Below are 16255 nucleotides of genomic sequence, written 5' to 3' on the forward strand. Positions count from 1 at the left end.
GGATCTCAGCTTCTTTGACTCCCTCAGAGGTCCTGTCACACGAGGAGAAATGCCACGACAGGGGTAACAACTCTTTGACCAAAGTCTGATGAGAGGGATAAGTGTAATTGGGTGTCTAAATATACAACCCTTGCCATGAATAATGCTGATGGATACTTCCTTTGACCTCTTCCACCTTTTCCCTCTGCTTATCTAAGGTCAAGAGAGTAAAATGACACTGTTCTTGGGAGGGAGCCAAGTGGAGAATGTCCCCCAGTCTCAGCACGCTGGAGATGAGTACTGAGTACTGAAACACAGTGTCATGTTTATGATCCCAGATTATCATGAGACAAAAGCCTCCGTACTACCCCACAACATGGTATATCAGAAATAAAGCAATAAAAATAATAGTGATGCACTTATATGTTATGCTTCCTGATGTGAGAAGTCCTTCTGTCTATGTGTTGCTTTTATTGGTTAATGAATAAAAAAACTGTTTTGGCCTGTGATAGGGCAGAATAGAGTTACGCGGGAAAACTAAGTAGGTGGAGTCAGTGAGAAGCCACGTAGCCGCCAGAGGAGAAAGATGCAAGCCACTAGCTAGAACCTTGCTGGTAGGCCACAATCCTCATGGTAAAATATAAAATACTAGAAATGGGTTAATTTAAGATGTAAGAGCTTGCTAGGAATACACTAGAGTCATTGGCCAAGCAGTATTGTAATTATTAAAGTTTCTGTGTGAATATTTCAGGCCAGAGCAGCCAGGAACGAATGAGCAGCCTCCGCCTACAGATTGGCACACCAAAGTGGGGCTGATTACATCCACATAAAACCTGAAAAGGCTTGGAAAGGAATTCTAGACACAAAAGAACAGAGTTAAGCATGGCTTCTTGGTACCTGGCATTTTTTTTTTTTTTCAGATGAGCTGTTTGCTGGTGGCAAGCAGGAGTTCTGTGGCTTCTTTAAGAAAAGGTTTACTGACTCAGTATAAGAAATGACAGCTTCCTGGTTCATGCTGCCAGCGCTTAAATGGGGTTGTGAGCAGCGTGTTACAAACTGCTTAATGGTGCGACATAGATCTGCTGCATGCCTAGAACTGAGGTGGTATGCATGGCTCACAGAGGCAGTGAACAGACCTCTGCTGTGTTGGACTGGGCAGAGCCAAAAGGCAAAGCAGCCTTAGTCCTAGCCATGCTGCTTAGCATTTTAAAAGTTTTCCTTGTCAGAAAATAATTACAGTTACACAATAAAGACAGATTCAGACAGAAATAAACCTCTAAATGGGCCACAGTGTTGGACAAATGTACATAAGCTTGAGAGAGAGAGAGGAAAAAAAGGATAGAGAGTAATAAAAGTACAGACAGTCATAGATTAAAGGGGTAAAGATAATGAAATACATATTAAACTTATAAAAAAAGTAATTTGAGTAAGAAAAATAAGCCACATAAAGATGAAATAGATACAGAGAGTCTGGATTATGCATATTATTGTGTTTTCTTTGAATTTTTTGACTGTGAATAAGCTAAGTACAGAGAGACATTTAACTGTATGGGCTGCTAAGCTAAACCAACATATATATTTTAAAAGTATCTTGACTTCAAAATTTGGATCTAAGGATATGTTGCTTTGGAAAAGAGGTTCTGCTTTTGTTTCCACAGAGGATGAGAACCTGTGGATTCTTTTTGTGGTTTGATCAAATAAGACTCCTGAAACAATTGCCCAGATGGTCCAACATCCATGACAGCTTTAGGACTGCTGGCTGAGACGAACCTACCATACAGGATACCCCATGACAGACCTGATAATCAGTGTCCCCAATCAGCAGAAAGTATTCTAGACAATAATGCCCAAATTCCCTAAATGATTGTTTATAAATGTTTGTTTACATTTAAACAAATATGTTATAGATATGAATACTTTGCATTGGTATGAACTTTGGTCTATTGATACAAATTTTAAGTCAATTTTGTTATATTTCTGCTCTTGATTAAGGTATTGTGTTTGTGTAGCTCATTTAAAAATGTAATGTATAATTAAGAAATACAGGTTAATAGAAAGTCATCTATAACTGTCAAGTTTGTAGTCATGTTAGGTTTTCTAGATACATAAAGATATATTTCAGTTAGATAAATAATATTCAAACCTTTCAAAGACCTAAATAATATGACATTCAAACTGTTTTAGGAACTTAGACTTTTCATGACAATGAGACACATCTGCTCCTGGCAGCACCAATCTACTTCAAGAGGATGATGGGCATCAAAGAGGCTCCTTACAGAGTTTGTTATCCATTTGGGCAAGAAACTGCTCTTGCCTGGACTGCTTGATGGTATGCTGTATAAACTGGACATGCAAGACCCATAGAGAAATGACTGCTGAACTTGCCTAAAGGTGAGACAGTCCTTTGGGGTTCCTGCTTCATGAAAGAGTCAGTCAGACATTCTGCCAGAAACAGCAGAAAGTGACTGACAAACTGTCAATATATAGGCAGAACTGACTTTGAAGTTTCCTGCCTTTTGGAAAAATCTGCCAGATACTATGGGCCTGTAGGCCGAAAATGGATGCCTGCTACATTACAGAAGAACTTTGTGTCCCTGTGTTTCTTTGTTTAATCAAACATAGGAGTTCAGGGAATATAAGTGACTCGTTCAAGTTTATTCAGGTGGCGAGTAGGAAGGCCGGGAACCAGAAGGATTGTGAGTGACAAAGATCGCCAACCCCATATTTAGCGACTGCACCCTGTCCATTTTACAGTCCCACTCCCAGAAAAAAAGAGACATTCTCTAGTTGCTTCTCCACAAGCGACTTCCCCACCAGTGCTCTATGCAGGCAACTTACCGTTCTGAAGGGACACAGATCCTATTGTTGCTGGATAATTCTCCACCAAACCTTTCTTCTTGCAAAGAAGTAGACCTGCCCTTGGGGGTATGTGTGTCAGGAACCGGGATGCAACACCGGACACCCTGGGGATCACAGCTCTTGGGAACTGTTGAGAAAAAAGCAAAACAGAAAGCTGTTTTATGTCTTCATCTTCTCAGAAGCCCTCAGCATGTTTCTCAACCGAAATGAGTACAAAAGAGGTGGGCTCTGTTTGCTTGCTTTGCAAGACTTTTAATTAGGTTTAGGTAATATTGCACTTCATTGTGTGTCCTACATTTTATTGCAAGGCTTTATCATATTAATTAGAAACTTACTGCTTTTGAGGAGACCAAAAGAATCTCATCAATGAGTATTGGTGTTTCTGTATTCCTGTACACAGCATTTCACACTTACTATTCAAGGGAAATTAGTTAAACTTGGAGGAGCCAGGGGCTCAGATTCAGTGCAGTGGAGAGTGAAGGCAGGGCTCACCAGGTTATCTCTTTCCCCAGAGGTAGGACACCTTTTCACCCAGATCCCTAACAGATTTAACAAGGTTAACATTTCCTGTGGGCCGGACATGTACGGATCCTTCTAGCTCTGCCTAGATAGACAGCATGACATATAACAGTGGCTTTTAACTGGGAACTCAGAGGGAGATGTCCAGAGGAAAGCCACAGTTTGGATGGTGTCCTTTGAAAATCCAGTAAAATGGGACAGAGACAGTAAGAAACCACTCCAAATGGGTCCAAACAATTGTATAGCCTAACATATCAGACTAACTTCCCACCGAATGCAACTGACACTCAGGTAAAAATCATCTCCAAATGTGTTTGAAAGCATGGTGGTGGTATGTCTGTAATCCAAGCAATCAAGTACACATGCACGCATGCATGCACGCGCGCGCGCACACACACACACACACACAGACGCACACATGTGCACCAGCACCAGTAGCTGCTGTCACGGTCAAGACATAAAGAGGTCAACATACTGAAGACAGAGGAGCAGACAAAACAGGTCAGCACCGCCTTTCCTTTCACAGTATCTGTGTATTTTTCAGAAACACAGGGCAAGACTCCTGGGAATCCCTAGAGAAAGACAGGTGAAGGAGATATCAGAGAGAGGGAAAAGCTAAGTACAGAGAGACATTTAACTGTATGGGCTGCTAAGCTAAACCAACATATATATTTTAAAAGTATCTTGACTTCAAAATTTGGATCTAAGGATATGTTGCTTTGGAAAAGAGGTTCTGCTTTTGTTTCCACAGAGGATGAGAACCTGTGGATTCTTTTTGTGGTTTGATCAAATAAGACTCCTGAAACAATTGCCCAGATGGTCCAACATCCATGACAGCTTTAGGACTGCTGGCTGAGACGAACCTACCATACAGGATACCCCATGACAGACCTGATAATCAGTGCCCCCAATCAGCAGAAAGTATTCTAGACAATAATGCCCAAATTCCCTAAATGATTGTTTATAAATGTTTGTTTACATTTAAACAAATATGTTATAGATATGAATACTTTGCATTGGTATGAACTTTGGTCTATTGATACAACCGCCCAGTGTTCTGCCTCTCTGAGCTGTGGGTGAGCAACTCCACTGAGCAGGGAAAGGTGAAACAGCTCTTGGTAGTTCCATGGCGCCAGGGAAATGACAGCTACAGTTTAGAACCTGCCACTGAAGAAAGCATAAACAAATAGATAAACAAACAATCTCCTGGCTCAAATGAAGACCTAAACAGTATTCAGCTCAGCCTTATGTCAGTGTGGTGCCTGGTGTCTCTGACAGCATGATTGTTAGAAACAAAAGAAAAAGGTCTTGGGAGAAAACAAAACAAAAATAACCACACAGAAACAGTCTACACTCTCTAGGATGTTTTATACATAAAATGATGCATTCAGTCAGCAATGATGAGGTGAGGGGCTGGAAAGATGGAGAGATGGCTGCTCTTCCAGAGACCCTAGGTTCTATTCCCAGCACCCACATGGAAGGTCACAAGCATCCACAACTTGGATCCCAAGGGATCTGCTGCCCTCATCTGGCCATTGTGGGCATTTCATGCAGATGGTGCACAGACACACATGCAGGCAAACATGCATACTCACAAAATAAATAAATAAGCAAGCTAACAATGGTGAGGCAATACCAGAACATGGCATCATGGGGAGAAAAAAAAAAGAGAAGCAACAAGACAAACTCTGGAATGTTCCAGAGAGAGATGAGGATATGATTTTTAAGAGGCTGTGATTAACATGGTCCAGTTTATAGAGACTGGAAGGGACTGTGACACACACCACATGGCAGCCTACACAGCAAACTGAGTAAGGATGAAGACAGAGGTCACACTCACGGTAACCTTTAGTCATCTACGCAGCAACACGGTGCCTGAAGATTGTGATCACATACCCTCTGGAGGCAAAAGTCAAGCCCATACAGACATGAACACACAAGTGGGACTCAGGAAGCAGGCCTACAGAACTTTCAACCAATGAAAATAAATCACAATTTGTTTTAAAACAAATTATCCTGAAATTAATTTAGAGATTAACAGGAAGTTATGAAAATGACTGTTTTTTCACAATTGAGGTAAGATTTGCCCACAGTGACATAGACTGCTGGGGAGTGGCACATTTGATACATCATTGGTTTGGAGACGGGGTCTCACCTTGTGACTCTGGCCAGCCTGGAACTCGCTACATGGACCCATATGGCCTGAATTCACAGAGGCCTGCCTGCCTCCATTCCTGGAGCACTGAGATTAAAACTGTGTGTCATCACACTTGGCTCCTCTTGGTACATTTTTTTATAATGAACCCAACTCTAGAACCATCAAGAAAGCACAGGACACTTCCACACTTGAAGAAAGTTCCTTCGCGACCCTGTCAGTGAAGTCCACATCTCCCTGGGAATACTGACACCCCATGACCACAGTTTCTCCTGAGCGTCCCATGATGGATGTGAGTATATGTCCTTGTGTCTGGCCACACGCACCCAGCATAGGGTTCTGAAAGTCACCTGGGCTGCTAAGTGCATCGACAGTTTGTTCTTATCTGTTGCTGAGAAATATTCCTGGCATGAAGACACCACGTTTGTGACACCTTCTCCTGAGCACGGGCATTTGTTTCCAGTTGGGGACATTTCAGACAAAGGTGTCCACTCCTCTACCTGCTTTTTGCAAACATTTATTTTGCTTTCTCTTGGGAAAAATGCCTTACCCTAGCCACCAGGTTACAGGTTGAGGGGTACTTCACTCTAAGAAACTGCCAGACATTTTTGTAATCTGGCCACCCCACTTTACATTCCCACCAATAATACACGACAGTTCCATTTACTCGGCCTCAGGAACACTTAGGCGCTGCCAGCTTCCATTCCGAGGCATCACCATGACACCTCTAACTGTGTCACCAAAGGACAAATAATTCAGGTTTTAAATGGGCAGAGGAATTCAGCAGACAGCTCTTTAAAGAAGAGACACACACCAGTGTGCATGTGGAAGAGTGTGGCACCATTAATTCAGGGGTGCAAGCACACCTTGATGAGATGCCATGTCACACCCGCAATGAAGGCCACCATGGAAAGCACAGACAGCCAGTGCTCCTAGAGGTGTGGAGAAGTTAGACCTTCTATGTGGATTGTAAAATGGTATGATTTCTGCGAAAATAGAAAAGCAGTTTATCAAAACATTAAAAATAGAATCACCATGTGATCCAGACATTGCAATTTTGGGCATTTTAATTCTACAAAAGAATTAAAATAAATTTCAAATTTAGTATTTCAAATTTTAGTTATTAAATTATATACAAGATAGGGCAGCATTTTCATAGCCCTGGTTGGCCTGGAACTCTATCTATAGACCAGGCTGGCCTTGAACTCATAGAGATGCACTTGCCTCTGCCTCCAGACTGCTAGGATTAAAAGGTGTGTACTTGATTGTAAATAAGTTGTTTTTTAAAAAATAATTACAAACTTTAACATGTAGGCAAATTCACAAGTGAGATTTGACTTACACTACTAATGTACGTTTCAAAAGTTTTAAGTCTAAATATTTTCTTTAAATTTCTTGCCATTTAGACAAAATAGTACATACGAAATCTCAGATAAGTCTCCTATCTATTATCCAGACATTAGCTGAACAGAGCTGGTCCCATGGGTGTCCCCTAACTGTCAAAGTGGCAGTTATAAGTAGCCAGTTCCCTGGTGGAAACTTCCTCCTGGAAGCCCCTATCTAATGTCCCTTCTTACATCCACAGGGGAGCTGGGAAACATGTTTAGAACAGTCTGTAATTCAAGCATGGAAGCCAGGTATGGTGGCATTTGGCTGGGCATGGTGGCACAGGGGTGTAATACCAGCCACAAAGGATGCTGTGGTAGAGTGGGTGATCCAGATGTCAGAAGACACACAGAAATCCGCCTTCTCCATCTCCAGCCTTCCCCAGCAACATCTGGGAGAAGGCATATGTGAAAGATCTACTGAGAACCATGAATGTGGAGGCTTGCTTGGACTCCAGAGAAAGTTCCAGGCTAGCCTAGATAACAGTGAGACCCTATTTCAAAGTTAATAAAAGTAAAAATAAAATTTCATGTATGTATATAACACATACACACACAAAGAGCGGGGGGGGGGTATAGTTTAGTGGTGAGACACTTGCCTTGTGCATATGAGGTCCTGGGTTCAGTTCCCAGCACCCAACAACCAAGCCTAACCAAACACCCCTATATCTAACAAAGAAGGTGGACGTGCGTGAGCAAAGCAAAGGAATGACGCCATAGTAAAGCCCGTGCCTTTGTACACTAACCAAATACTTAGAAAAAAAAACAAAAACTAATAGAAATATCTGAGTAGTTTTTCCCCCTAAATATGCACAAAGCCAGTAAGAAAGAAACAACACATTAGCTGACAACTTGGAGGCACAGGGACAAGCAACACAAGGAAGAAAATCTGAACTGAGAGGGAGGCTGAAGGGGACGCCCTGAAACATAGTGGGAAGCAAATCGCACAACCCGCTGTTGCAGGACCACCCGTGGGGAATGGGGACAGTCAGGAAGCCCAGTATAAAGCCCTTTCCACAGGGTCATTGCTCACAAGAGATGCCTGTGACCTGGCAGCTGAGAATAGGGTGTAACAGATACAGGGGGGCTACTCAGAGCTTTCTACCTGGGAGTAAAGGCTGCTGCCTGTTGTTTCCAGCCAGGTGGAGAGAGGTTCCCACGGGCCCTCGGGTGAGCATGGCCACCACACAGTCTTGGCTCATTCTTGACGGTCAGTCTTCAATGGCTGTACCATTTCCCCAGCCCTCGGGTGAGCATGGCCACCACACAGTCTTGGCTCATTCTTGATGGTCAGCCTTCAATGGCTGTACCATTTCCCCAGCCCTCATCCCATTCTCATTAGCAACAGGCAGAAGAAGCGGTGACACCAGCTTTGGTGGCTCTCAGTGGACAGCATGACCTGGAAAGTGATACTTTCTTCCCCTACGGACAGCAGGGCACAGCAGGAATGATCTGGATTTCAATAGGGAAATCCTTATTTTAGTCTTGCCTAGACATGAAACAACACTGTGAAGCTGGAAATAAACAGGATATTAATGATTTCCTTCCGCTCTGCCTCCAGGCACTATTTCAAATTGTGAGGTCTTCCATCTCCTGCCTTCCTCAGGAGAGCTTCTGGAAAGAGGCAGATGTTAATTGATCTCCCGTGAGCTGTGTGGTGGTGACTATGAGCTGCAAGGTGTAAGAAAAGCATTGTCGTGGGTAAACCTCCTCCACACCTTACCGGAGGAGGTGAGCTCCAAGGGGGACTTCAGAGCACCCACAGAGGTCTTAGGATTTCCTTTCTTTTATACAGAAACCATGTCTTAATCAGTTGGGATAATCTGTAAGACTCCTGTTATAATTAATTTTATTTCAATTTTTCATTTCCCTGTTAAATTTCAGAGGAAATTCATCTATTCCTGCTAGCTCTATCATCAACACCTGCTAGCTCCATCAACGCCTGCTAGCTCCATCACCAATGCCTGCTAGCTCCATCACTAAAGCCTGCTAGCTCCATCATCAGCAACTGCTAGCTCCATCATCAACGCCTGCTAGCTCCATCACCAATGCCTGCTAGCTCCATCACTAAAGCCTGCTAGCTCCATCATCAGCACCTGCTAGCTCCATCATCTATTCCTGCTAGCTCCCTTATCAACGCCTGCTAGCTCCATCATCAACACCTGCTAGCTCCATCATCAGCGCCTGCTAGCTCCATCACCAATGCCTGCTAGCTCCATCATCAACATCTGCTAGCCCCATCATCAACATCTGCTAGCTCCATCATCAACACCTGCTAGCTCCATCATCAACACCTGCTAGCTCCATCATCAACATCTGCTAGCCCCATCATCAACATCTGCTAGCTCCATCATCAACACCTGCTAGCTCCATCATCAGCACCTGCTAGCTCCATCATCAGCACCTGCTAGCTCCCTTAGCTATGCCGGTTATCACCACCATCTCACCACTGTTTTCTCAACTCCCCAAACTCCTCTCACCAGTCTGCTCACATTCCACTTCCACAAGTCACCTAAAACTTCTGAGTCTCAAGGAAAACTCTTGATCAGTTTGCATTTAACACTCACTGCCCTTCCATCTACAGCTCTGTCATACAGGATGCTTGTAGTATGAAAGAGTGGCCAGGCTGCGTTCTGCCACCCGGCTAGCTTTACCCCAAAAATAATTACACGGAAACTGTATTCTTTTAAACACTGCCTGGCCCATTAGTTCCAGCCTCTTATTGGCTAGCTCTTATATATCGATCTAACCCATTTCTAATATCCCTGTAACACCACGAGGTGTCTTACCAGGGAAGATCTTAACCTGCGTCTGTGTCTGGTAGGAGAATCATAGCGACTCCTTGACTCAGCTTCTTTCTCCCAGCATTCTGTTCTGTTTACTCTGCCTACCTAATTTTATGTCCTATTAAAGGGCCAAGGCAGTCTCTTTATTTAACCAATGAAATTAACACAAAACAGAAGACTCTCCCCCATCAGATGCTGCTAACCGAGGTCACGATGAACCTGCTTTCCTTTACTGGGGTCTGTGAATTCCTAGCTGAACTGAACTCTCTACACATCCTTTCTCCACTGACAAATCTACAAAGTGAACGTCCATTCCTTACCAGCTAAAATGACAATGCAGTTGCTCAAACACTAATGTCAGCCATCTTTATTCTCGACAATTCTCCATGTCTGGTGGTTTGGTTTTGTTTTGAATCCTATCTGTTTCTTTGGCTGTCTCTTTGACTTGCTATCTCTGTCGCTGCCCTAATCCAGTCTCTCATCTACGCATGCCTGACTAGGCTGCAGCATCCTGTGGTTCAGCAAATTAATTCAGCACATCCCGTCTGCATTAAGTTACTCTGTCTCTACAGAACATGCAATTACTTCTGGTCATTCACACAGTGAGTTTCTGAGCTGAGTTTCCAAGGCTCCACAGACTGACCCCACTATAACCTCTCAAGCTTTTCCCATATCCAGCACTTAGGAGCCCTCTGTACCAATTCCCAATGCTAGACGCATCATGTCCTTGCTGTCCCACAGAATCTCCAGATGAGTTTCTAAACTTTTCTCCTCCCCTTCCCATTACACGCCACCTCCCCTTGCTCTTCTCTCCCTCTGTATCCATCTCTCTCCATCTTTCTGTACCACTTGCTGCGCAGGAAGGGTGGAACCCACGCCATGCCTTCGTGCAAGCCAGACAAACACTTCTACTGAAATCATGCACAGTCCCAGAGAGGGAGAGGCCTCCTGGGGGGGTAGGCGCTGGCTCCCAGCGGTCACCACCCAGGAGGCTCTGATTCCAGGCGTGTATCTGCAAAGCTCCACGTTGGGCGCCAAGTGTATCAGCGTAAATGAATGTAGACAGAAATTGTAATAAATATATATAGCTTTAATTGGGAAATAGACTTATAGAACCAGAGGTTCCAGCAGAGAACAGGAAAGCAGAAGGGGTGGGTGGTAGCACGGCTGCAATCTTTATAAGTAAAAAATGTCCTCGGGGGACCCTGCCCTACAACTAAAGTGATTGGCTGGGTCTCTCCTACACCCAGCTCCTGTTATTTCCCACACAGTAGAGAAAATCCTTCCACTTCACACTCCACTGCCCCTGTGACTCATGATCCCACTCCCACAGAATAACGGGGTGAGTAAAGGCCCACAAAGCACCCAAATGGTCAGAACTACAACCATCACTCCAACCAAACCAGAAAGCATGTGACGCATGGGGCACAGAAGGACAGGAAAGGGAAGGGTCCTCTGTGTTTGTGACAGTGGCATCAAGATGCTACTCCATTACAGAGGGCGGAGGGGGAGCGGGAGGAAGGACAAAGGAAGAGTTTTGTTCCGTGGCTCTTTCGCTGAACTCGGTCCATTGTCCTTGGTGAAGTAGCTCACCGGATGATACCCGTGTGGGACATTTGAATTGTAGATGAGTTACCTATCTGCTTTATTTCCAGCTTCTCAAAGGTCACTGCTCCCAAGCACATCTTAGGGGTAACTGCACCTCCCTTGGCACGTGACTGGAGAAGCAGCGATTAACTTACTGTAGTCTTGAGGTCACATCTAGGTTTCAGATGTGAAGGTAGAGGCAAGTTTCTCGACCCTGCTCACCAGGCAGAGGAGACAACCTTTGAGAGGACCTCCAGCATCCTCACCTCCGGCATCCTTTTCTTTGAGGGCAGTATTCCCTGACCCAGGCTTCCAATCAGATGATAACAATTACTTAAGCTTTAGACATAAAGCAAAGACAGCCACTGTCCTGAAACTGGCAAGGCAGTTCCCTTTTCATTCTTTCCTCTCTCTCTCCACTTGGTTTCAGAACCACTCCGTGATTCATACCTTGGCTGCACTCAGCTTGGCGGGGATTTCTATCTCAGAATATTGTAGAGAATCTTTCCTGTGAGCTACAAAAAGCAACCCCATATTAGCCTGCCCCCGAACAGTAGAAATACATCCCCACAACCCACCCATACCTAGCCCAGTAGTTCATGTCCGGTTCAGGAACTGTGGAAGGATAAACGGACGGGGCAAGGCCACCCTGTGTGAGGAGCAGGGTCCCCAAAGCCAGCCAAAGTGTTAGGGACAGCCCCTGCTCCCACTGCTAGGAGTTCCACAAGCAGACCAAGCTGCATAACTGTCACAGGGATGTAGAGGGGAAGGAGCTTAGTCCTACTGTAACTTGATAGCTATGCTTTGATACCCATGGGAGGCCTGCCTCTTTCTGTACAGAAGCAGAGGAGGAGTGATTGGGGAGTGGGCAGAGGGAGGTAAAGGGAGGAAAAGGGATGAGAGGAGGGAGGGGAAACTGGTCAGGGTGTAAAATAAATAAATTTAATAAAAAGAAAAAGAATAAGCTGATTGGTTTATCTCCAATTTCACCAAGGCAGCTGCACACAAGTGCCTCTTGGGCGATAACTGCATCTCCCTGATACCTCATTGCAGAATAATCTATTCAGCAGCCAGGGAAGCCTGCAGCCCACATGATCTGATTTGTTTCAGCGTGTAGGTTTGCAGTCAGTTGCTGAAGTGCTAACAGTTCTGTAGAGACTACGCCATCCTCAACACCATGTCAGCAGTACCCTCTCTGTATCCCCAGACCCCTGGACTTAAAAGGCATCCTGGGATCAGATGGGTCTGGGTTCTTCAATACCGTTCCGGAATGTAGGCCCGTACTTCTACATGGCACGGCAGCCAAGCTCTCAAGCCATAGTTCACACCTGAGGTGGTCACATAGCCTTCCAGACAGGTTGTTGCTACCCTAACAAAGGGTCAGGATGTTGTTCTGCTCCTTCTTTGTAATTTGGAGGATGCCTGAAAAGAGATGCTAATTCAGGCCTATGTGACAGAGCTGGCATACAGAGCAGGAAGACAGGGAGACGTGACAAAATGGGCATAGAAAGGTGTGGTCAAAGGTGTGGACATGACTAAAGCCACTCACCTGGTTACCTGGGAAACAGAATGCTAATGAATTTTCCCCAGAATAAACGCAGAGGAATTTTCAGGATGTGAACTCAGGATTTCATGAGGGATCACTGAGAATCTCCCTCCCAATAAAGCCATGTGAGTTGTGTCTTTATTCCCACGCCTCCACTCCGGTCTAGGCTGGCACCGGACCCCAACACCGGAACCCTTTGTATACACAATCACACAGAGCCGTAAGTGTGTCCTGTACACAATCACACAGAGCTGTGTCCTGTATACAACCACACAGACCTGTAAGCGGTGTCCTCAGCCTTCCTCTCCTTCCTGACATAAAAGTCATATTTAGCCCAGTGCCCTCACTTTTGGACAGACAGTAGGCAAAGAGGTCTCTGCACTTGCACAACTACTGCACCTCATTCCCACTACCAAGTTACAGGGGAACCTGAGTGTCCATCCACAGACCACGAGCGCCATGTAGTGGAATGCCATTAAGCCTCAAAAGAGAGAGACATTCTATTATTTATTTGTTACAATAGGGCTGAGCTTTATGACATTGCGTCAAGTCAGATAAGCCAGGCAGAGAAAGCTAAACTCCATGTTCTTTCTCTTTATGAGCGGAATCTAAAATGACTGAACAGGAGCAGGGAGCAGAACAGTGATTACTAAGGTGTGGGGATGGGATGTGCTGGTGTGGGGATGGGGGATGGGATGTTCTGGTGTGGGGATGGGATGTGCTGGTGTGGGGATGGGATGTGCTGGTGTGGGGATGAGATGTGCTGGGGTGGGGATGGGATGTGTTAAGGTGGGGATGGGATGTGCTGGGGTGGGGATGGGATGTGCTGGGGTGGGGATGGGGGATGGGATGTTCTGGGGTGGGGATGGGGGATGGGATGTGCTGGGGTGGGGATGGAGGATGGGATGTGCTGGTGTGTTGGTTAGGTTTTTGTCAACTTGACACACCTAGAGTCGTCTGAGAAGAGGGATATTCAGTTGAGAAAATGCCCCCATCAGACTGGCCTATATGCAAGTCTATGGAGTCATTTATCTTTATTAATAATTGACATGGTGGGGGCAGGGCAGGCTCAAACACAAACTTCTCCATAGAAGAAAACTCCTATGGAAAAAAAAATAGATGGATTGGTTAATTTTTGGATCTGGCTTTCACATTTTTAAAACCGTATATCTATTTATGGGGCAACAGATTTATTTACTTATGTCCTTTGGAGCTGCTAAAGAAAAAGCATCAGTTTAATATTAAATATGATATTCCGCTGAGTAAATCAAATGGTTCACATAAACTTTCATTAATCTTCCACGGTATGGGGGGGAGCATTATCTGTCAACATTTATAGCTTTAAAATGGCATCGCTGTCCGAGGTTAAATGTCTTATTCCCAGTCCAGGGTCTCTTTGTCACCCTGGAGCATCTTGTAGGAAGAGATTTGTCTACTTCACCTACCCGAAGCACAGAAGGGTATTAGTGAGGCATCGATATGGCAGCTGAGCAGAGCGGAGCTGCTGAGTCACAGCCTGCTGCTCAAATCTTGCCCTCGGCCTGGTTTTACCAATAAAGTCTTATTGAAAGCAGCCTCACTACTCACTAAACCATCCTCTTGCCACTCCTGCTGCAGAGCAGCAAACTGAGTGCTCCTACCTGAGGCCATGGACCCCAAGGCTAAAGCATATTATCATTTGGCCCTTGACAGGATAAGGAGCAATTCACATCATTAATCCCCAACCAACGCCAACAGACTAAACAGCACTTCTGTGAGTTACTTCTAAATTGTCAACTGCTGCTAGATCTAAAGATGTCCTTATTACATTAATCTATTTGTGGGAGGTGGACCAAACATCTGCCACATCTGCCAGGACATCTGTCCTTTGACTCTGAGGGGCAGAGAACAACTTGGAGTACTTGGTTCCTGACTTCCATCCCCCAGGGACCCATCTCTTGTCTTCAGGTTTCCAGGCCAGCACGTTAACCCACTGGGCCATCTTTCCAGCCACTAGATTTTGGATTCGTTGGTAAAAAGGGTCTTGAACTCGTCACCTTTCTTTCCTTCCTCTGACTTGTTATAATGATAAATCTGCTGAGCGTGGCTCTGGGTAGCCAATGGAGGAAGTTCTCTGTCATTTTTTAAATCAACAACTCAAGTAAAATTTTATCCTTCTCAAAGATCTCAGACGCTGTTTGACAGCTGAAAGGTTTTGTCAGTTTAAAAAGGATAACTCCACAGATTTCAGCATAACCTCTTACCACGTCTAGTAAAAGGTGTTTTAAGGTACATAAATACAAGGTTTTTTTAATTGATTTTATTGAGCTCTACATTTTTCTCTGCTCCCTTCCCTGCCTCTCCCCTCCCATTCAATCCTCTCCCAAAGTCCCCATGCTCCCAATTTACTCAGGAGATCTTGTCTTTTTCTACTTCCCATGTAGATTAGGTCCATGTATGTCTTTCTTAGGGTCCTCATTGTTGTCTAGGTTCTCTGGGATTGTGATTTGTAGACTAGTTTTCTTTGCTTTGTGTTTAAAAACCACTTATGAGTGAGTACATATGATAACTGTCTTTCTGGGTCTGGGTTACCTCACTCAAAATGATGTTTTCTAGCTCCATCCATTTGCCTGCAAATTTCAAGCTATCATTATTTTTTTCTGCTGTGTAATACTTCATTGTGTAATTGTACCATATTTTCCTTTTCCATTCTTCGGTCGAGGGGCATTTAGGTTGTTGCCAGGTTCTAGCTATGACAAAGCTGCTATGAACATAGTTGAGCACATATCCTTTTGACACGATTGAGCATCTTTTGGATATATACCCAAAAGTGGTATTGCTGGTTCTTGAGGAAGGTTGTTTCCTCGTTTTCTGAGAAATCGCCACACTGATATCCAAAGTAGCTGTACCAGTTTGCAGGAGTGTTCCTTTTACCCCACAACCTCTCCAGCATAACCTGTCATCAGTATTTTTGATCTTGGCCATTCTTATAGGTGTAAGATGGAATCTCAGAGTTGTTTTGATTTGCATTTCTCTGATGGCTAAGGATGTTGAACATTTCCTTAAGTGTGTTTCAGCCATTTTAGATTCCTCTGTTGAGAGCTCTCTGTTTAAGTCTGTACTCCATTTTTGTATTGGATTATTTGTTCTTTTGATGACCAGTTTCTTGAGTTCTTTGTATATTTTGGAGATCAGTCCTCTGTCTGATGTGGGGTTGGAGAAGACCTTTTCCCATTCTGTAGGCTGTTGTTTTGTCTTGTTGACTGTGTCCTTTGCTTTATAGAGGCTTTTCAGTTTCAGGAGGTCCCATTTATTAATTGTTTCTCTCAGTGTCTGTGCTGCTGGGGTTATAGTTAGGAAGTGGTCTCCTGTGCCAATGTGTTCAAATATACTTCCAATTTTCCCTTTTAGGAGGTTCACTATGGCTGGCTTTATGTTGAGGTCTTTGATTTATTTGGAC

General features: G+C 44.4%; 1 protein-coding gene across 4 annotated transcripts in view; it reads right to left on the reverse strand.

Moving 5' to 3' along the window:
• Positions 1-16255, reverse strand: part of Cracd (capping protein inhibiting regulator of actin dynamics) — a 215374-nt gene that overhangs the window by 119187 nt on the left and 79932 nt on the right. For 3 of the 4 annotated variants that reach the window (XM_041671339.1, XM_041671336.1, XM_041671340.1), the window contains exon 2: positions 2818-2965. The gene's annotated coding sequence lies outside the window, so the exon portion shown is untranslated. Of the gene's footprint in view, positions 1-2817; positions 2966-3832; positions 3932-16255 lie in introns of those variants that run through there. The other variant, XM_041671337.1, reaches the window with a different exon arrangement.

Source organism: Microtus oregoni, unplaced genomic scaffold, assembly GCF_018167655.1.
Source record: "Microtus oregoni isolate MIOR12 unplaced genomic scaffold, Mior012 000021F_ref0000039, whole genome shotgun sequence".
Lineage (NCBI taxonomy): Eukaryota > Metazoa > Chordata > Mammalia > Rodentia > Cricetidae > Microtus > Microtus oregoni.